Source organism: Schistocerca nitens, chromosome 8, assembly GCF_023898315.1.
Source record: "Schistocerca nitens isolate TAMUIC-IGC-003100 chromosome 8, iqSchNite1.1, whole genome shotgun sequence".
NCBI lineage: Eukaryota > Metazoa > Arthropoda > Insecta > Orthoptera > Acrididae > Schistocerca > Schistocerca nitens.
The window spans coordinates 123187316-123208046 of record NC_064621.1 but is presented as its reverse complement, the minus strand read 5'-3'; the positions used below and the strand labels follow the sequence as shown (position 1 = coordinate 123208046).

Here is a 20731-nt window from a genome sequence, read left to right as displayed (position 1 = left end):
TATTCAACAGACTACAAATATCGCATCTGATGCTTAGCCTGGACAAATCCCATTTTGCACAAACAGAAGTTAACTACCTCCAAAATGTAATTAATGGAGAAGGTGTAAAAATCAATCCCTGATTAACACCATAAGCAAAAAAGCAACTACAATCTTTCCTAGACTTATGTAATTACTATCGAAAATTTGTCAAGAATTTTGTGGAAATCACTGAGCCACTGAATCGTTTATAGAGAAAAGGTGTAAAATTTGAGCAGCGGACACCCTCAAACAGCATTTCAGCATTGAAAAAAGTAACATCAGATCCAGTACTGATATTTCCTGACTTCAATAAAGAGTTCAACTTATTGTGTGATGACAGCAATGGTGTGGCTGGTTGTGTTCTCAGTCAAAACACACATGTTAAAGAACATCCAGTGGCTTATCCACCTAGAAAACTAAACAGTGTGGAGCAGAGCTCCTCCACTACAGGAAAGGAGATGTTAGTGGTTATTTATGGAATGATCTACTTTCGTTGATATTTGGATAATAAAAATTTTTGAGGTAGTAACAGATGATGCATCGCTAAAATGGATGTTGGGATTAAAAGAAGAAGGCACATTGAAGCGCTGAAACCCTGAAATTGGTACCTACAAAATGAATAAAATCGTAAGGACAGCTGTACATGTTCTATTTTCTCACGATAGTAAATGGCCCTCATCTGCGAGGCCTCTTGTCAAAAGGATGGACATACAAAAACCTAAAAAAGTCATTTCTAGTATATTGACAAGTTGGGTGCTCAAACTGAGTGAATGCGACTATGAAGTTCTTCAGAAACAACATAGAAAGCACGTAAATGTAGAAACGTTAAGCAAGAAAATTGGAGCGCTGCAAGCAATAGGCAAAAGCATCGCTGAATAGCAAAAGGTACAAGCATCTGATGTGGACTGTCAGGCATTCAGGCCACAGTTGCAGTTTGTGATGCATGTTGGTTTACTCTACAGACCAACAAAATGTGAACCACACATGGTAGTTCTGGCAGCGTTCAGGTTGAGGTTTTGCAAAAATTTCATATGGAAAAATATCTGAAATACTGCAGCGCATATTGTGCGTAGGGGACTGACTTTAGTCATCACAGAATTCTGTTGCAAATATCTCCAGAGGCATCTAACCCTTTTAAAGTGGTTGGGCTAGATATTTTAGGACCATTTAATGAAACACAAACAGGAAATGAGTATATACTAGCAATAATAGACAATTTTTTGTGGTACATAGCATTGATGGTAATTCCAGACCCATAAGCTAACACAGTATCATAAACAATGATAAATAGCTGGTAAAATCTGGGCAGAGTGACTCTTACATTATAATGTCACAGCAGATTTAAGAGAATGTCTGAGAGAAAGCGTCACAAATTGTCCAGCCAGAATAGTGGAGACTTGCGTACACATGTGAAATGTAGCTGTTTTCGGGAAAACGCAAGTAACATATTGTCAAAGAGAAGTGCTACCCCCACAATTTCATTTCCAGAGAGTGGAAGCACATTCGATTTATTCAGTTTTCCCACCAGAAATCGTAATCATGAATTGTTACAAAAATGGGGAGCTCAAAGGTATGACAAAGTAAAACAACAGATCAGTGGCATCTTGATAAATATTACAAATTGTGATATAACAGGAGCACAGAGTCACTTTCATACTATCATCATTGGCATGACTGCAATCAAGTTATCACAACTTGCATTGTATTGGCCAGAAAAACCATCAGAAGTGTTACCAGGACAAAACATGACTTTCCTAAACAACACCTTGGGCCCCAACATATTATATTCATGAGATGAACTTACAGTATCGCGGACAGAACGGATTTCCATGGAACAAATGTTCCAGCACATCGACAAATACCAAAACAAATAACATTATAACATCACGACTATAACCATTGTATCTATCAGTGTTGCTATGGTTCTACTAGCAGTTTAAGTATTCTACTTTTGCGTTAAACATAAAAATGCCTATCCACTCTGAGTGACCAGTGCATCAGACTCTTGTTGGGTGGCTTTGTAGTATAAATGTGGCACAGAAAGTGTGACATAATAAAGTCGTGAATTTCTATTAGCATGTAAGAGTCGCCGGAAATAACGAGAATTGAGAAGTGAAACAAGCTCATTATGAACCAGCTTTCATGAACATTTAAATAACAATTATTTCCAAAGTAAAATCTATGTTATTGTATTGTTTCAGAAATATGAGATAAATTGGGGCCGAATTTTTTAAAGTGGAGGAGAATGCCACATGTCAGAAAGAAATTCTGGATGAAGGTGAAATTCTTAATTTTTTTCTGACAAGTGCAGAACCCAGCCAACATAGGCGTTAACACAGTGTCACAATCAGAATTCAATTAGTAGGGAAGCCAGTGTATCAAATAGCGAGACACACAACTGTGGCATTGCCCCACCTCACTTGTGCAGAGAGTAGTGTGTGAAACCATTAGTAGAATGACCACATCATAATGTCATTCTGTCAGCATTGCAAAGTGGCATAAAAACATATTAATCATGGCAGAAAGCGCCAATCTGAAGAACTAAAAGCCGCAGTTGGGACACTGCAGTAATGTGTAAAGTGCTGACAAACTTAGAAAAAGGAGCCAAATTTGCTCATCGTCAGAGCTCCATTAAGTCGTCAGCAAGTCCCATCCAGCATAAATACTGGGACTTCTGAAGCACACATTCTATTTCTATTCAGCTGTCAGCAGTCATTCGTGAGTCAGTGTGACTGTCTTGTGAGTTACAATGAATCCACATCGAGGCTGTCCCATGATGTGCTGCCTAATATTTATCTGGTAGCTACGAGACACCAGCCAGCCCGCTGCATTCCATTGCCATGGAATGCTGCTACTGCCTGCCTTGCTGCCACTGATGCAAAACTGGAGCATCTTCGACCAGAATCCCACTGGGGGTTAGTCGAGGGTGACCTGTTAGCTGCCAGCCATACACACTGTCCCAGAGAGGTGCATTTGTGCTCTCCTATGGCTATACCTGTGGGCAGCTACTAGTCTTGGCCATCTCTTGTTAGGAGGAAAGGGCATACTTCTACATGGCTACCATTATCACATGCTGAGCTGTTGGCTGCTGACTGGATGGCGAAATCCCCACTGCTTCGAAATCGTCTTGGGTCAGCAGTGCACCAAGCTGCCATCGTCCCAACTGGGTGGGCAACTCCTGCTGACCACCAAGTCTACATCCTGCATGACGATGCCCCTACTGAAGGCGCTGTTTTCGACCTCTGAGATGCAACTCTGAGCTGGACAACTCAGCAACTCCCAACCACATTCACTGCTCTGCTGCCTTCGGTCATTGCCACAGAAAAGCTATATGCATTATATGAATCCTGAAAAATGATTTACAACCGGCACCATGTCACTGACTCCCTCAAATTTTTCACACTCCTACACTCCAAGCTCAGCATTCTATGACTGTAGAAACTACAGCTTTCTCGGTCTCCACCATATATTATCATAACTAAGATGAATTGTGCCACAATTGAATTATATCTGTTGTTGAATCTACTTGATATTGTAGTTCCTTATCCATAAAATTTAGTTTGTACATGTCTGACTCACTTCTTTGTGCAACAGCAAGAGTGATGTTGTTCTTTAGAATAATCTCTTTAACCACGGGTCCGCTACGGTCGCAGGTTCGAATCCTGCCTCGGGCATGGTTGTGTGTGATGTCCTTACATTAGTTAGGTTTAAGTAGTTCTAAGTTCTAGGGGACTGATGACCTCAGCAGTTAAGTCCCATAGTGCTCAGAGCCATGTGAACCATTTGAATAATCCCTTTACAGTTCTCAAAATTACGTGCAAACCCTTCAATACTAGTTCGTGTGCTGATAGCACGTTACAGCTTGTGATGCCTCCTATTGGTGCCTATGGATAAGTTCTAGTGTCCGATTCCACTCGTCAGCTTTGAGGAATGACGTCATACCTAAGGCAAAGACGCTACATATAGGCAATCTATGAAAGAAATGGAGCATACTCGTAAACAAACGAATGTAACATACAATAAAATTACAGTCACATTCATGCAGTTATTTACTTAGTCATGAATTATATCCAAACGAACTGAAGATAACGAAAATAATTAAGAGCAAGACTTAAAACCAAATTTTCAGGTCTGAAAAGAAGCAGTCTCGTAATTTATGCGAGTAGAAAAGCACAGAAAACCTTCAAATTGCATTGCAGTAAATCTCATGATGTACTCACACTATTATAAAATACCATTACTTTTACTATTAATTATTGAATCTAACGGGAGAAGCGCAGGAAAGTTGGGGTTTTCGGCGGGGAGAAACTAAAATGTAACAGAAAAACGAGAAAATGAAATGAATGACAACAAATGACAAACAGTAGCACGAAATATGGAGAAACTGACACACTAAATTCTAAAAGAAAAGCCAGTACATGACTGACGAGTATCTGCAAAAATAAAGAATATTGGAATCGATAACTAGAATTAACCTATGTAGGTAAATTCCAGTTACAGATTCCAACTGCTCCATGATTCATATGTAAATTATTTCTGCAGCTGTATGTTCTGAAACTAATAGCATTTCTACATTTGTAGTTGCTCTCTAAAACTACTGCGGTGTATAAGAAAACTTAGGATCAGTAACTAGAACTGACCTAGTTACTGATTCCAAAATTAGTAATTTTTTTTCAGTACTTCAGAGAAAAATTACAAGCACAGAAATCATATTAGCCTACATTTTAGTGCACATATGTGCTGAAAAAACGATCTAATTAATGAATCATCAAATGGCTGGAACTGGTAACTAGAATTGACCTATATATGAGGTTAATTCTAGTTACTGATTCCAGCTATTCGATGGTTCATAATTTTGGACATATTTGCAGTAAATCGGTGGACTGTTTTTGTAGGATTACTTGATTTCTTATTGATCTCAGAACTGCTGCGAAAAACTAATAAATATTGTAGGTACGGCTACCATTTTCTTCTCTTTTTCATACTAGTGAAGAGAGTAATAACACATGTAGAAATCCTGTAACACTTTAGTGCACACATTTGTTGTTGAAACAGTCTAAATAATGAACCTTGAAATGGTTGAAATCGGTAACTAGAATTAACCTATATACATCAACTCCAGTTACCAATTCCAGTATTTTTAGACCCTACTTTCTGTCAATTTTCGTTACCTGTGCACTAGTCCCGTTAGTTTTAATAACTATTATTAAAAGTTAACACTATTTCATAATACTATTATTTCATCATGGACTGTACTTTTACGGATTTAAAAGTTCTCTGTGTTTTTCTTACTCGTATAAATTACGATACTAATTTATTTCAGACATGTATACTTCTCTTTTTCTGTTCTTATTTATTTTTGTTATCTTTAATTCTTGTCGGTATAATTTATGGCTAAGTAATTAAGCAAATGAACTGTGTTTGTAATTTTATCAAATGTTACATTCGTTTGTTTACGAATATGATCAGCTGCTTTCAAAAACTGCCTCTATGTAGCGTCTCTGCCATAGGTATGATGTCATTGCTTACATCCAATGAGCGAATCGGACACTAGAATTGACCCCTGCCTACTAGCACTTCCAAGATCAGTGAAGGTGTAATGTCCTTTTTCTATGCTCAGCCAGTATTCTTCGCCTCATCGATATATGTGAAAGTGCGGCGACACAACACTATCTGTCATTGTACTCAATATCTGTTGATCAATAAATTTAAATTCAAATTATTACCATCAGCTAGCTTCCTTGTTTAGGGTTTGCCATCAAAGATGCTCATTAGCAATTACTATATGGCCGCCTCGTGTTTCAAAACGAATTAATATCTTTGATTTTGCATGGCACATGTACACCGAATTAATTCCTTCAAAAGTCCATAGGGTTCATTTTACACAGTTTATTTGATATGATTCGCTAAGATGGGATGTCATACTTAGGCCCAACAATAAATGTCTGTCATTGAAAGTCAAAGAAATTTACTTTTAATTAACTCAGCATCCAGTGGGGCTAACTCTATTTCACACAGTGGCACATAAACTTACGAGTCATGAATATTCAGAACTAGAATGCTAAAATCTCGAACACAAAGAGTCCCAGACACTAACGCCTCACAAACCCTAGAGACTAGCAGACGTGATAAACGTTAACAATATGTGCGTTGGGTTTATATCATAGTTATGAAACAAAGGGAACTTAGTTAGAAACTCTTTGAATGAAGCCCCTTGCTACTTTGCATGTAATTCTCTATTCCATTGGCTCTTATTATTCTTTTATTTAATTTTTCTGCTTTAAAACAAGCATTTGTGATTTTGTAAGAAATATGAAAATTGTTCATGGCCAGCTACAACAAATTTTAGTTTAAAAAAAGACCAGATATGTAATGGGGGGTGGGGAGAGTTACACACTGAAGGCCGGAATCGACTGAATATTTCTAATTAAAATCAGAATTTTCTTGCCATTTGCATATCTCATAACTTCAGTTTCACAAACACTTTTAATATGTAGACGTTCCAGACCGTGCAACATTAATTTTAATTGGGACTTTTAACCTTTTCATATTTTAAACTATATACTACCATTTATTAAATGCACAGTAGCTCCATAATTCAAATACCATATAATTTGAATTAATGTTGCCGAATTTTCATACCTTCTTGCAGGAAAACGGTAATTATTTTCCTTTCCATCTTAATCATCAGAGGCTGCCCCTACAGATTTTTGTTTTGGTTTCTGTACTTCGTTTTTCCTTTGTTTTCGACAATCCGATGTTTTGTGACCATTCAATCTACAATTACAACATCGAAAAATAAATTGATTAGTGTCTCTGTTATCTGATTTGACATTATTACCAGATTTCAATTTCTGTCCTTATTGTGACAAAAAAAAACAGTTGATGACTTAATGTGGTTTTTCTTGTCAGTTTGTTTCCTCTTTGTCTCTTCATCCTAAAGTCGATTCTTCACGAAATCTAGAGTTAATTATCTGGTGACAATGTTTCTAGCACTGTGACTAGATTTCCATAATCCGGTGTCAGTGTCAACAACAGATGGCAAATAGTGTCGTTTTCTTCTAATCTTACTCCAAACAATCACACCTCTGGAATTAATTTGTCGAGCTGCAGGAAATTATCAGTAAGCAACTGATTTTTTTCAGTCAGATCTCATCACATCAAAAGATTCATGAGAGGTGTACTATTTTATAAATTATTTAATTTATGTGCCAATGTATGTAATATTGTAGCTCTTGTATGTATATTGTCAGCAGTACTGATGTTTACATTGTTTACAATATTGTTTGTTCTTCTTGTCTATATAATTTGTATTAACTGAAATCTCCTACAATACAGTACAACCTTTTGTACATAATGTAATTTAACAATAAATCATTATCAGTTGGTAATTAGAAAGTTTTCCAAATTAATAATGTAGCTTTTCATTCTTCTTCAATTGAAAACATTGCACAGCGAAAACTACAGATCAAATAAGGTAGGTTTGTCTTTGGCATACTCCAGATAATTATCTGCAATTGTATCCATTTGCAAAAACTAGTAAAAATTTTTCAGTAGTTGCATGCTACAAAAATTACTAAAAGAGTTATTAAAAATCCAGGAACATGCACATTATGTCAAAAATCAGCCACAGTACAGAAGAATATCACCACCAAACAGAATGGAGGGGCCAGAAATGACAAGTCACAGGTATAAAATGCATTTAATAATCATTTCTTAAATGTAGTAGAAAGTATGGGGATAAGCAGTTCAAGAAAATGAATCACAGCAGTATACTGAAAAATCAACTCTCATAAAATTCAGTCATATCACAAACTTATTCTAAAATGAGGAAAATTTACATTATATCAAAAATAAAAGACCATATGGGTGTGATGATGTTTACAATGTAATACTAAACGTCTGTTCCTTATAGTAAGCCTAGTCTTGCCTGAAATCTGTAATGCATCATTAATTCAAGACATTTTTCCAGAGAGACTGAAATATACCAGCGTCAACCCCATATTTAAGAAGGGTAATAGGAGAAATATCAATAGCTATGGACCTGTTTCACTGCTGAAATAATTTTCCAATATTTTTGAGAAGTTCTTGTATTCTAGAATAGCATCTCAGCTGAGCAAGAATAATATCCTCATCAAATGACAGTTTGGATTTCAGAAGAGTTGCTCTACTGAGACTGCCACTTACATGTCCACTTACCAAATTTTGCAAGCATTAAACAACAAAATACTGCTAGATGGTATTTTCTGTGAACTTTCTAAGGCGTTTGACTGTGAGAATAACAGTATTCTCCTAGATACATTGAAGGTTTATGGGAATAATGGTATAGCCAACCAATGGATAAATTAATATCTAAGAAAAAGAATGTCGAAAGCTGTACCTACTAATTCATACAATTTAGTCTGGTGATGTTATTCTGACTGCGAAGAAATGACTATGGGGTTCCCCAAGGCTCAATCATAGGTCCACTATTGTTCCTCACACATGTAAACGATCTTCACTCTAATACACAACAAGATGAATTAGTTCTTTTTTCAAATGGAATTAGTATTGTAATCAATCCAAGTATACATAAAGAAACAGAACAAATGGTAAACAATGTTCTTAGAAGCATCATTGACTGGTTTTCTGATAATGGTCTCACCCTCAGTATTAGAAGGATACAATCTATTCAGTTCTGTTCATCTACGGGTATCACATAAATGATTAATGTAACACATGGTGAGGAAATAATAAATAGGGTGGAAAATTCATAATTCTTATTTGTCGATACCGATGAGAATTTAAACTAGAAAAAGCACATTTTGTAACTCCTAAAACAATTTTCTTCAACCACAATTTCAACTAGAATCTCGAGAAGAGACGTATCATTAAAATGTTATATTTTGCATATTTTCATTCAATAACGTCACAGAATGGTATATTGTTCTGGGTAATTAACCTTTAAGAAAGAAAATCTTCATTGCTCAAAAAGTGCTGTAAGAATAATATCTGGTGCTCACCCACAATCATTTTGTAGATATCTCTTTACGGAGTTGGGCATTCTGACTACTGCTTCACAGCATATTTATTCCCTCTTGACGTTTCTTGTCAATAATTCTTTGCTGTCAATAATTCACTGCAGTTCTAAGGAAACAATGATGTACATAACTACAATAGCAGAAGGATAACTGACACTTATTACTCCCCATTAAGGTTGTCTTAAGCACAGAGAGAGGTGCACCAAGCTGCAACTAAAATTTCTCACACTTACCCAGCGATACAAAATGTGTAACAGACAGTAAAGTAAAATTTCAAAGCAAACTGAAAAAGTTTCTCCTAGACAAGCTGCTTCTATTCTATAGAAGAATTTCTGTTATTGCAATGTGCAAAAAGTGGTGGGTAGGAATTACTTACCTACATCTGGATATTGAAAAATAAATACAATAAATATAATAATATATTTCTTTTAACCCTCAAATGAGGCAGAATGCTTTGCTTGAACCTAGAGGGCCTTCACGCAAATAATAATAATAATAGTAATAACAAAATATTTTTAAAAATATTATAAATGCTCAGCATGTAGTCATATTTACAAATTAATTACGTTGTGAATGTAAAATGATTCGTTCCACGTCATTGCTGTTTATCATGCAAAATGATACATGGAAGATGAAATTAATTAAGTAAATTTTGATAAAATTTATGGCTTCTACATAAGGTCAAGGAACTGCAACACTTGGCAACCACATTTCAACGACAGAACAAAAAATGTCACATAGTTGCCATCTTGAAAAAGAATTAATTTGGACGATCTATACTGCAGCTCTTACGAAAAAAGCAACATAATAAAATAAAGAAAGAAGATGCAAAAGCACAATGACCGCCAGTATACTATAAGTGAGCTTGGCGAATACCGGTTAACTTCCGATTTTAGTAGATGACGACACCTTTCACCCTACAACTTCAAATCTCTCACCTTGATCTCGATGTCCTGTCCCATCTTGTTCCTTTGCGTTGACGACCTGTGTGAATGCCGCCAGATGAAATGCATTGTGGGTTTTCATGTTTTATTCTGTTCCGTCAAATGCGAATCGACATTTATTCGTTTATAGTGTTTGTTGTGTGTCTATAATTGTACTGCTGATACGTTTCAAGTTCTTGTGTTTCACAGAATCAAAAAATAAAAGGAATTCGAATCATTGCTAATAAATGAGAGGAAATTTCTACCAGCCTCGTTTTGTCGTCAGTGCCAAGCGATTACTATTGCACTTACGATATCGATACGGATCTGTCATTTTCTTATATCCAAGATAACAATACCACCGGCAGAATTTGTGTAGGTGTGCACAAGAAAGTTTGAGTATTTTGTTTACGTTATTTGTAAATTCAGTATTTTTGTGTACACGATTATTCCTCACTGTAATAGGAGAAAATTTCCCAGAAAATCGCCGTCGTCAAAAAGTGCGACGTCTGTTTTGTTTTTAGTGAAGTGACAAGTGTGTGTAATGTGGATTGGCGTCACGTTATAAGTTTTCGTAAGTAGTCGGCAGACAGCCGCAGCAATATTGTGGATTTAATGTTTAGTTAAGCCAAATAAATGTGGTTATCAAACATTGTAGTTGTTTAATAACTTTGCAATTTTACTGGGTAAAAGTTTGAAGCTGTTTCTTACATCGTGAGTATTCTGTCAGTGCAAGGAGGTGCAGTTCAGTACCTATCATTCCACAGAATTCAGCGAGTCACAGGTGTAACAGTAGCAATTGTTCTAAGACTTTTAAACTATGTCCTGCCAACATCCAGCCAGTTATATACTCAGAGTATAATACAAAACAGAAAAGTTGATCAAGGCCTCGATCCTTAGAGATCACTGTGAATAGTTAAGTGTGATTAATTTCTGTTGACAGTTTAACAGTCCATGAGAATCTGCTGATAAAAAATTATTCTTGGTGTGAACTGTCAATCGTGATTCCACCCACAGCACTAAGCTCTGTAGTTAGTTTGTTGGTCTGCTGCTTGCCTGGTAATTTGCATAAGATTTCCACGCATTTAGAACCGAAACGATCAAAGTATTTCATTCATTTGTTGAAAAAACAATTTCCCGTAATTCAACGATTGTTTGTTTGCTAGTCATGGCTATACTGTGCAGTGCTGTGAACAGTTGCTCACAGTGTTACAGTACATCACTTCCACTTATTGAGTTATTGAAAAACCTTTTACTTAATATGTTATTTGGACCATGGGTTGACTTCTTATTTCTGTAAATGAATATTACCACACGAAATAATCATAGAAGATGCAGGTAAACCAACTGTAAATCTGTACCTACAGTTAAAGGCACAAACTACTGTACAATAAACAACTCGTTTTTAAGAACTTTTTCAGCAGTAGCAGTCGTCTCAAGTCTTCAAAGAAAACTTCTAAGTACTAATTGAAATTAGTAAAATAAATAAAAATCGGAATATTAAAGATGTATTAACAAGTGCTGTGCATCAGTTCAGCACTTGGGTACAGAGACATGCATCTTTGCCGACAAGTGTACATTGTTCCAAGATTATCGGAGTTCTTAGGCTGTTTTAATGATTAGGCTTTTTCCCGAATGAATGTTTCATGCTGCAGTGGAGTATGCTCATTTTTGAAAACTGTGAAATTAAAACCATGTCCTCAACCAGAACTTGAACTGAGAACGTTGCCTTTCATGGGCTGTGTTCTTAGTGGTTGCGCTACCCAGGCACAACTTATGTCCCACCCCCACATGTTTAGTCCTGCCAAACATTGACCACATGAAGCTTTGATTGAAATGTAGTCCTTAGACTTATATGGACAAGCACTCAATAAGTATAACCCGAACTCACAAGTGCCTTATTCGTTATAACAGGACAGAACTAATCCCCGAAAGTGGAATTTTACCTTATCCAGAGATGGTGAAGCTATAAGCAGGTTCAATTGTTACACATTCTTCTTAAACCACAACATTTATTTTGGTTACGTGGACATACTCCTTTATTGTTTTGGTCTTCTGTGGTTTGATGTAGCTCTCCATGCCAGTTTATCCTGGGCTAGCCTCTGCATAATTACTACAATCTTGATCCTCCTGAAACTGCTTACTGTAGTGAAGCAGCTTTGCCTGAGGGGGGACTGGTCCTCCTGTTCTTTCTGTAGCAATTATGGTATGGGTAGAGCTTGCTTCTTCTATACCATCCATGCCTATGTTGGCTTTCATGAGAACATTTACCTACTATAGTAAGGACATCTTTACAGTTATGATGTAACCAGTCATAAGCAGACATAACAGGATCAATTTATCCACCAATACTGGATGTCAGAATAGTATCTCACCTGAGCAATAATAATATACGCAGCAGATCACAGTTTGGATTTCAGAAGACTTACTTTGACCCAGGTGACTTTTGCGTTATTTCCCTGTGGTCTGTCCTCTCACTATTGTATCAGAGCTCCATGTAACTGGTGGCTGCTTGGAGGGGACAGTAAGCTGCAGTTGCTGAAGCCAGCTATTCAACTATGGCATCACTGTGATTTGCCTCCAAACAGTAAAATGTCTATTAACACGTATCTTCATACTCAGGTGAAAGAGCACTGTAGGTTTATTGAAGCTACATTTGCCAGTGAGAGTGAAATATGTCTTTTTGGATACATCACTATTTACCAAATTGAGTGGTTACTGGGGCAGTGGAGATACCCATTGAATAGGAAATAAACTGCTTGCCTTTAGGACATCTGTCAGGTTATATCCCATATTGGATTTTTCAGTGAATAAGATCCACATTGAAAATGATCACATGTGTCTTGATGGTGACGCTTTAATCCAGAAAAGTAAAACCCCATAACATTTCGTTCCCTGGCCACCCTGTGCCCAGAGAGTGCAGCAGGGAGAGATGCAAAAGCAGTTCATCCAGTATTTGTTGTGTTCTGAAACTGCTTGTGAATTATTCACAATAACAGACCCCCCTATTCTTTGTTGATAAATTCAGGAAAGTAGAAGTAGTAGAGAAAATGAGAAATGGACCCCTTTTGTGTGAGATAATGAATGCCACTTCATCACATTCTTTGCTATGACATATAACTGCATCCGTTATTTTCCATGAAAGATTAAATATGACACAGAGTCTTATCCTTTGCTAAGGTCCTGTGTAACAAACTGTTGTAGAATTACATGCTAATTTAGAATGATGGATGTTGAGTTAATTGTCCACACCCTGAAGGGTGATAAAGAAAATGGAGTAGATACTGGGGCCTTTTTATTGACTTTCAAAAGAAATATATTTACTGATGTGACATTAAACTGTATGCTGCCCTAACCAATTCCTCTCAGTGCACCTATGCATGATCTTTCTTGTGATGACTGTGGAAGACCAGTTTAATGCTGAAAAACATTGGATGTATGTAAACAAAGGCAGTGCTTTTCTCATTCACTAATATGTCCTGTACTTAAAAAAAAGATTAAAGAATATAAAACACTCTTATCAATATTATGTTATGACACTACGAAAAAGTATGAGTAATTACATCTTTCAGTACATTTTGCAATACTGTAGCAGAATTTACGTCTGAAATAAAGACACTAGACTTCAGACTTTCCCAACACATCGCCCCAGTCATGCTGTTAAACATGCCACTTGAACCAGGCCACTCTGCTCCATTTCTTTGATGCAGTTGGAACTGTGATGGCTTCATCAATCATCAACTGTGTGTCATATGTAATTCCATTTGAAATGTGTTGCACACTGTCATTGTCTTGCTGCGCTCAGATGACTGTTGCCTATCTACCATAAAGTATGTGTTCCTAAACAAGAAATGGTTTTTGGACAACCAACAACCTACACTCAGAAACTGTTATTACAAATCTCGTTTCAGGGTTGTTAGAGGGTAAGTATGATATTGCACACTTATGCACTCAGAACCCTTCAGAAAGCGAATGTCTTCTTTAGAAGCAGTGCCCATTCCAAGTAGGACTACTATTGTCATTACCTTAAGCACTCTATACCTCCCGCCATATATGAACTCTGTTTTATATTACCACTGAACAACATATAGCACAATTATTGCAATAAGTGCATCACAAAACCACTCCATAGAAGGTAATCGACAACAGAATGCAAAGTATGGTAAGATCAAATGCCAAACATGGTACAGGTCCATAACCAGAGCTTCTGAAGAATGTTTGCTAAGAAAAGCATTTCCACTGCACACGATTAGGTACTTGTCTGTTGCAGTCACTCCATGCAATGTCGTGAGCCATCCCGGAGACGGGGGGATTAGCACATGTGGCAATTCTCCTGGGAGGCACAGTCACGTGAGACACTGCCTGGGGTGTATGACATTGGACAGTCTCATAGCTAGTGATATTGATGCAACATATTACATCCTGTTCCCTTCAATTTGTTACATCAGGTCAGTAATTGCTCGGCTCACACCAGTGCTGGTGTGGGGGAATCTCAGTGTCAGTTGACATAGACGCTTCAGTTGATGGTGCCATCTCTGTATCTGTGATTACCAGAGGCTATGAGGTATCTGGGACCAGTGCATCTAGATGTACTGAGGTCAATCTGCAGCCGCAGAATGACAGTGAAGACAAACGTGAAGAGGATATAATATCAGACTGGCAACAGTGACAAACACTTTTTTGAAAAAGACAAATTTGTTGACATCCAAAACAATTTGTTAGGGAGTCTTTTCCGAAAGTTTTTTTCTGGAATGAAAGGTGAACAATAAACTGTGCAGGTAAGGAGAGAATAGACCCTTTGTAACATTATGGTAGAATGCCGAAAATTGGATTGGTACCTAGTAACTAAAGACTGGTGTTCAGGGGTCATCAAATGGTTAATCTGGTAATAGAGAATGTGTGAGGGAAGAATTGTAGAGGGAGACCAAGTTTCTTTTTATACATTTCAGTCACAGATCAGCATGTGCGTACACGTGCGCGCACACACACACACACACACACACACACACACACACACACACACACACACACACAGCTAATCACTCTGAAGTGCACGGAGTCACTTCTCATGGTTTTTTCCTGGTCCAGTCATGTCTGCACTGTAGGAAGAGTGACTGCATTAAAGCGTCTGTGTGTGTGCTATAATTTTGTGTTCACAGTTCCTTCATGAGTTATATGTAGGGCTATGAGGAATATCTATATTATTGTTTATTTATTTAAGGTGCCCCATTACATTATAATATTAAGTGTGGTAAATATTCGTAATTTTTTCACTTAACGTTGGTCCTAGAAAATTTGTAAGCAAGCTTTCATAGGATAAGTGGAACCTATCTTAAAGAGTCGCCCATTCAGGTCTTTCAACATTTCCGTGACACTCTCTCCTGTGTGTATACATCCAGTATTCCCTGTTGTGTCTATACGGTACGCGTCCAACACACTTGAGCAATATTTGTAAGTGAGATTCAGAAGTGATTTGTAGGTGGTCTCCTTTGTAGATTAGGCACATTTTCCCGGTATCCTGCCAGTGAACCAACGTCTGATACCTGTCTTACCAAAAGTTTTTCATATCCCAGTGAACTGTGGCTCCAGCTGCCAGAGACTGTGGTCATGTGTATGAACTTCATTTGCACGAGTGTGTGTGTATGTGTATGTTGTCTAATTTTGACAAGGGCCTTGTTGGCCGAAAGCTAATTGTATGACAGTCATTTTGTTGTGCCGTTCTGTGACTCAGCATCTCTGCTATATGGTTGTAGCAACTGTCCTTTTCATTATTCTGTTACATTCCATCCTGGATTTTGCATTGTTTGAATTGTAATACCCAAGTATTTGTATGAGTTAGCTGAAATTAATTGTGAATCATTGATGTTGTAGTCATAAGATACTATGTTTTTTCGTTTTATGAAGTGGACCGTTTTATGTTGGCATACATTGATAGCAAGTTACCTGTCTTTGCACAACTTTCAGATCTTATCAAGATCTGATTGAATATTTTGCCGGTTTTTTTAAGACAGTGCCTCATCATAGACAACTGCTTTATCTGTGAAAATTCTGAGGTAACTATTAATATTGTAATATGTGACAGAAACAGCAACAGTCTCAGAACACTTCCCTGAGAAACACCGGAAGTTACTTCTTCTCATGTCAACAACAGATTCCCTCAGAGATAATGTCTACGAAGAAACCGTCAGCTTCGTCACAAATTTTGTTTTATATGCCGTGTAATCGTACTTTGGTTAATAGGTGTTGGGGTGGTACCAAATTATTGCTTTACAGAAGTCAAGGGGAATAGCAAAATAATAAGAAACTAAATTACAAATCAAATGACTTCTGTACACAATACTCGAATACATTACACAGTAACTTGCATAAGTGTTCAAGTACATACCGTTGTTTATGGAAGTTTATTTTGTCTGTAATTTTATTTCCTAGTGTTTTATTATTCCCTTTTCTTTCTTTTTAACAGATCATCTGATGGTGATTCTGTTATAAATCAAACCTGGTAATGCCACTTGTGTGAAATGAGGCTGAAATACAAAACATTTGCTACAGAGTCACTGTGTTTCCCTAAGGCAGTATACCTGGTTTGTGTAAGACTGAGGGTTGACTAGAGTAGCAGGTTCAGTTGGTTCTAGGTTGTTATTGGTGAATGTATATGCAGTGACCTAGTAAGTGGATTTTTTCCCCTCGTTATGCTCACAAAACTTTATTACATTGTTATTATAAATAAGAACACATTTTCAGAAGGTGAGCCTATACAGAGATTCTACGATTGCATGCAATTTTCGTCAATAATATTCAGTTGGTAACACTGCTGAGTGACATTAAAACAAGCAACAATCTGAATGAATGCCTTAGTTATGACTACCTCCCAAGGTGCAGGCTACTCCATGGCATAAAGTCCCATCTGGTACCAAGAGTGCCTGCTCAAAATAATGTACTCGGTAGTCTGAAATAACCTTATGGGGTAGCAGTGTGTCAAAGAATTGCCATATCCCTCTCCCCCTTGACAAATTCAAAAAGTTGGTGGCTTTATCACTGAGGCTTTAAGGAAGTGTGGTTGTATGTGAAAACTGCAATGGGTCTCTGCAGAAAACTTGACTTACGGGGGTACCTGGTGTGATGTCTGGCTACAACTAGCTGTGGTGGGCTCAGGTGGAGTGTTGGTTTTGTCTCCTTCCTCTGATGAAAACATGAGTTCTCTCCCTTCTGCTGTTGGCACATATAGTTGGAAGCTGCCAGCTCTGAATTACCTGCTCTGAGCAGTCACTCTTTGGTTAAGTGTAGGCCAGCCAATATTTCTGCTTCTGCTTCTGTAGGTGCACTTGTGGTGACAATATGCCTGGAACATCAATGAAGCATGGTGATAGTGCCCTCAAAATGCCCCTGAGCTGCATCTCAGTGTCAGATAGCTCAAAAAGAGCCCTATGGGGTAGATTCACCTTAAGAGACAGGTCTCATACTGTTACTAAAATGGGGTGGAAGAGACTGGAGGTCATCAGGAGATTAGTAACAGATGTAACACACACAGTTGGATAACAATGGTGGCAGCAGTATTGAAGAATGCTGGACCTCAGACTGTGCTGCTGCTATTACTTGTCTGATCGTTGCAGATATTGTTGATCATTACGTCTAGACAGCTAAGCATCTTCAGCAACAAATGCAGACATTCAGCAGCACACAGTGCAGTCATTATTGCCATTGACTGCTCTGGTCTGCATTCAAATACTCATACTCAGACAGTTACCTACAAATGATGCAGCAGTTTGGCTGAGCATATGTAAGGATCTGCTGTGTTGAGCTTGACAGGCCCAGGATGATGTAAATAGAGGATTTTGGTGGGTCTTCTCGTAACAATCAGTGCCACCTCCTGCTCAGGAATATATGTGACACAGCTTCTATTGATCAATCCAGTGCGCTAAATGTTGTTTGTAAAAGTGCTGTCCCACCATTTTGCTACCCTGTTGAATTGATGATAGGAAAGTTACGTAACATAACACTTTGTAAAGCCTTTCTTGCATATTGTCCTGCAGGGGCTACATGTATGTCAATATTTGTATTCCATCAGCCATTGTGTAGTATCCTTTACATGACACATTGCATACCACCATCACTTCACTGCCCTCCTGCTGCAATATGTGAATGGTGTGCACTGAACAATTTTTTTTTGCTCTGATTAAGATTTATTTAGAAGCAAGTAATATGTTGTTTCATTCTTTGTGGATGCAGTCTTCAAAATGAAATAAGGAGCCTTTCTGTGATGCATCACCTTTCTCGTAGAATCTTCCACTGGAGTTGTATAAGTATCTCCACAATCAGAAACTTTTCAGGGGTTTGTTGAACTTCATAGTTTTTTGAGAGCAACCCTCCATTCACCTTTCCTTGTGCATCAGTGGAAATTTAAAAATGTGTGGTGGATGAGGATAGGAATCTGGATCCCTGCTTTTTGCAGGCAGAGCACTATCATCTTTGTCATATAAAAATCATTTCCTCAGAGGTTCACGTCTTTTGTGCCCCTCAGGGACTCGGCATTAATAATTTGCTGGGTAAAAATAATGAGCTTGGAAATCCCGGGTTTCTGAGCTGAGGAGTGGCAAGCGCCACCACTTCTCTGTCACCATAAGTTCTGGACATGCTTAGCAACCACCATGTGGTGCAGCTTTGGAACATTGTGTTGCACAGGGATCTTGGCTGGCCCACCTGGATTGCAAAGATGGTAAAACCTCTGTTTAAGAAAAAACCTTAATGTGTACAGTACGTCAATGAGATGCATGGATGTTGAGGGGATCAGTCATTAGATAACCTCTAGGGATCATGCAACACCTCAGCTGTATAAGGCTTACCTAGGCATGTGGGGCTCTGTCTGTGTGAACTTGTACTTCGTAGCTGCTCATGGGACTGGGATGGAATCCTCGAAATTATCATCTTCTCCTCCAGTGGAAAGGGTGGGCCACTAGTAGGTACTAATATTCAGTCAAATAAGAGGGCTTGTTTAGCCAGTCCTCTAGACTTGGGGATTACACAGTCTTTCAGTCACAGGTAACAGAACACATGCTGATGGCCAGAACCTGTTTCGTATAGTTAAACAGAAAGACGGAATATTTGAGAATGTTTCACCATTCTGTGTGCAAAAAGGTTTAGAGGACATCACTGGAACTTTAAAATCTGCCAAGCACTTTTGAAACAGGATGCTGTTGGTAGGAACTTCTATTTCCCAGCAAGTGAAGAACACCCGGGAACCTCAGTCCCTTCGGGAGTATGCAGTAGAAAGTAAATTTCACAACATCTTGAACTACAGCAAAGGTGTTGTGACTTGCAGCTATGTGATGGCATTCCCCGAGAAGAACTGAAAGCTGAGTGGTTCCAGTAAAGCATTGTTGACATGCAAAGCATTATGAAAAGAATGGATGGTGATCTTGCAAAATCAGACTCTTTTATACTTACATTTAACATCACCGAACTTCCAGAGCATGTCAAGGCAGGTTTCCTTTGCCCAACCATAAGGTCTTATCTCCCAAACAAAATGCGTTGTTTTAAATGCCAGCACTTTTGGCACACTAATCTTGTAAGGAAGAAGCCACTTGTTGCAAATGTGGAAAGCCTCCCATAATAGAATTGGTTGTTCCTCTCCTCCAAAGTGTGTTAACTGCTCCATTGATCACCTTGTCTGGAGTAGGGACTGCTGTATATTCCTTGAAGAACGGAAGATCCAGGAGATAAAAATGACAAAACACATACCATACAGTGAAGCCAAAAGGATATACAAGGCCATGCACTTGCCCACGTTCACTGCCTCCTTTGCTTCTGTTCTCAAACAACCAGTCCTGAAAACCGATGCTGCTACACAAATGGAGGTTGCTAGTGTCAGCACTAGTACCTGTGTTTGTCAGTGCACTTGCACTGCTGCAGTTATTTTTAAGCCTGACCCTCCCCACAGAACTTCTGAAAAGGCTGTGGTTGCGACGTTGTAGAATTCCCTGCCTCTCCAAAGATCCAGTCTTGTTCGTCATCCAGCACTGCCACTACCACTTCTGCGGTTGTGGCTCCAAAGCTTCTTCAGACAAAAAAATCGAAGTCGAGGCGAAGATCGTCCACTGACGGAAATGGGAAGTACATAGTTTGACAAGGTTGACATCACCCTCTCTGATGTCTCGCTTGAATCTTCTTCATAGGCTGTAGCCCTTGATGTTGGATTGGGGCAATCATCTCACCCCAAAACTGAGCCTCCACTCATTGCGGGCTCACCTCTACAGCAGAAAGTCAGGAGGAAAGTGCTACCCCCGTAGTAGATGTCCCCCATCCTACAGTGGAACATTAGTGGGTTCCTGAGAGGTGTGGAGGAACTGAAACACCTAGCACAGGAATGCCCCTGTGCTTGTGTTTGCAGGAAACACATTTTAAAGTGTATGACACCCCTGCACTATGGGGCTCTATACTCTGTTACAAGGATGACCTGACTGAGGAAACGACTAAGAAAGGGGCCGCTGCGTTTGTCAATAAAGCACACCACTCCTCTGCTCTTCCCCTGGCTACTGACCTGCAAGCAGTTGCCGTTGAAATTCATGTGTATGGACCAGCTCCCCCGACAATTACCTCTACTGGGGATTTCAATGCCCATCATGTCTTTTGGGCTTGACCTCTACTTGCCCTCAAGGTCTGGTTTTGAGGAGCCTCCTGACGTCTCACGAGCTGCACATCCTCAACATAGCTCCTCCCACTCATTTCTGTGCTGCTACAAGGTCATTTTCAGCATCAACTTCTCTTTCTATT

The 20731-nt window shown here is 38.5% G+C and overlaps 2 protein-coding genes across 2 annotated transcripts in view; one reads left to right on the top strand and one right to left on the bottom strand.

Moving 5' to 3' along the window:
• LOC126199437 (1-phosphatidylinositol 3-phosphate 5-kinase-like) overlaps positions 1-20731 on the bottom strand; it is a 134946-nt gene that overhangs the window by 90691 nt on the left and 23524 nt on the right. The gene's annotated exons all lie outside the window — the stretch shown is intronic.
• The window catches only part of LOC126198865 (E3 ubiquitin-protein ligase SHPRH), a 259483-nt gene continuing 249075 nt past the window's right edge, over positions 10324-20731 (top strand). Inside the window, exon 1 of the mRNA XM_049935462.1 lies at positions 10324-10339. The gene's annotated coding sequence lies outside the window, so the exon portion shown is untranslated. The remainder of the gene's footprint in view (positions 10340-20731) is intronic.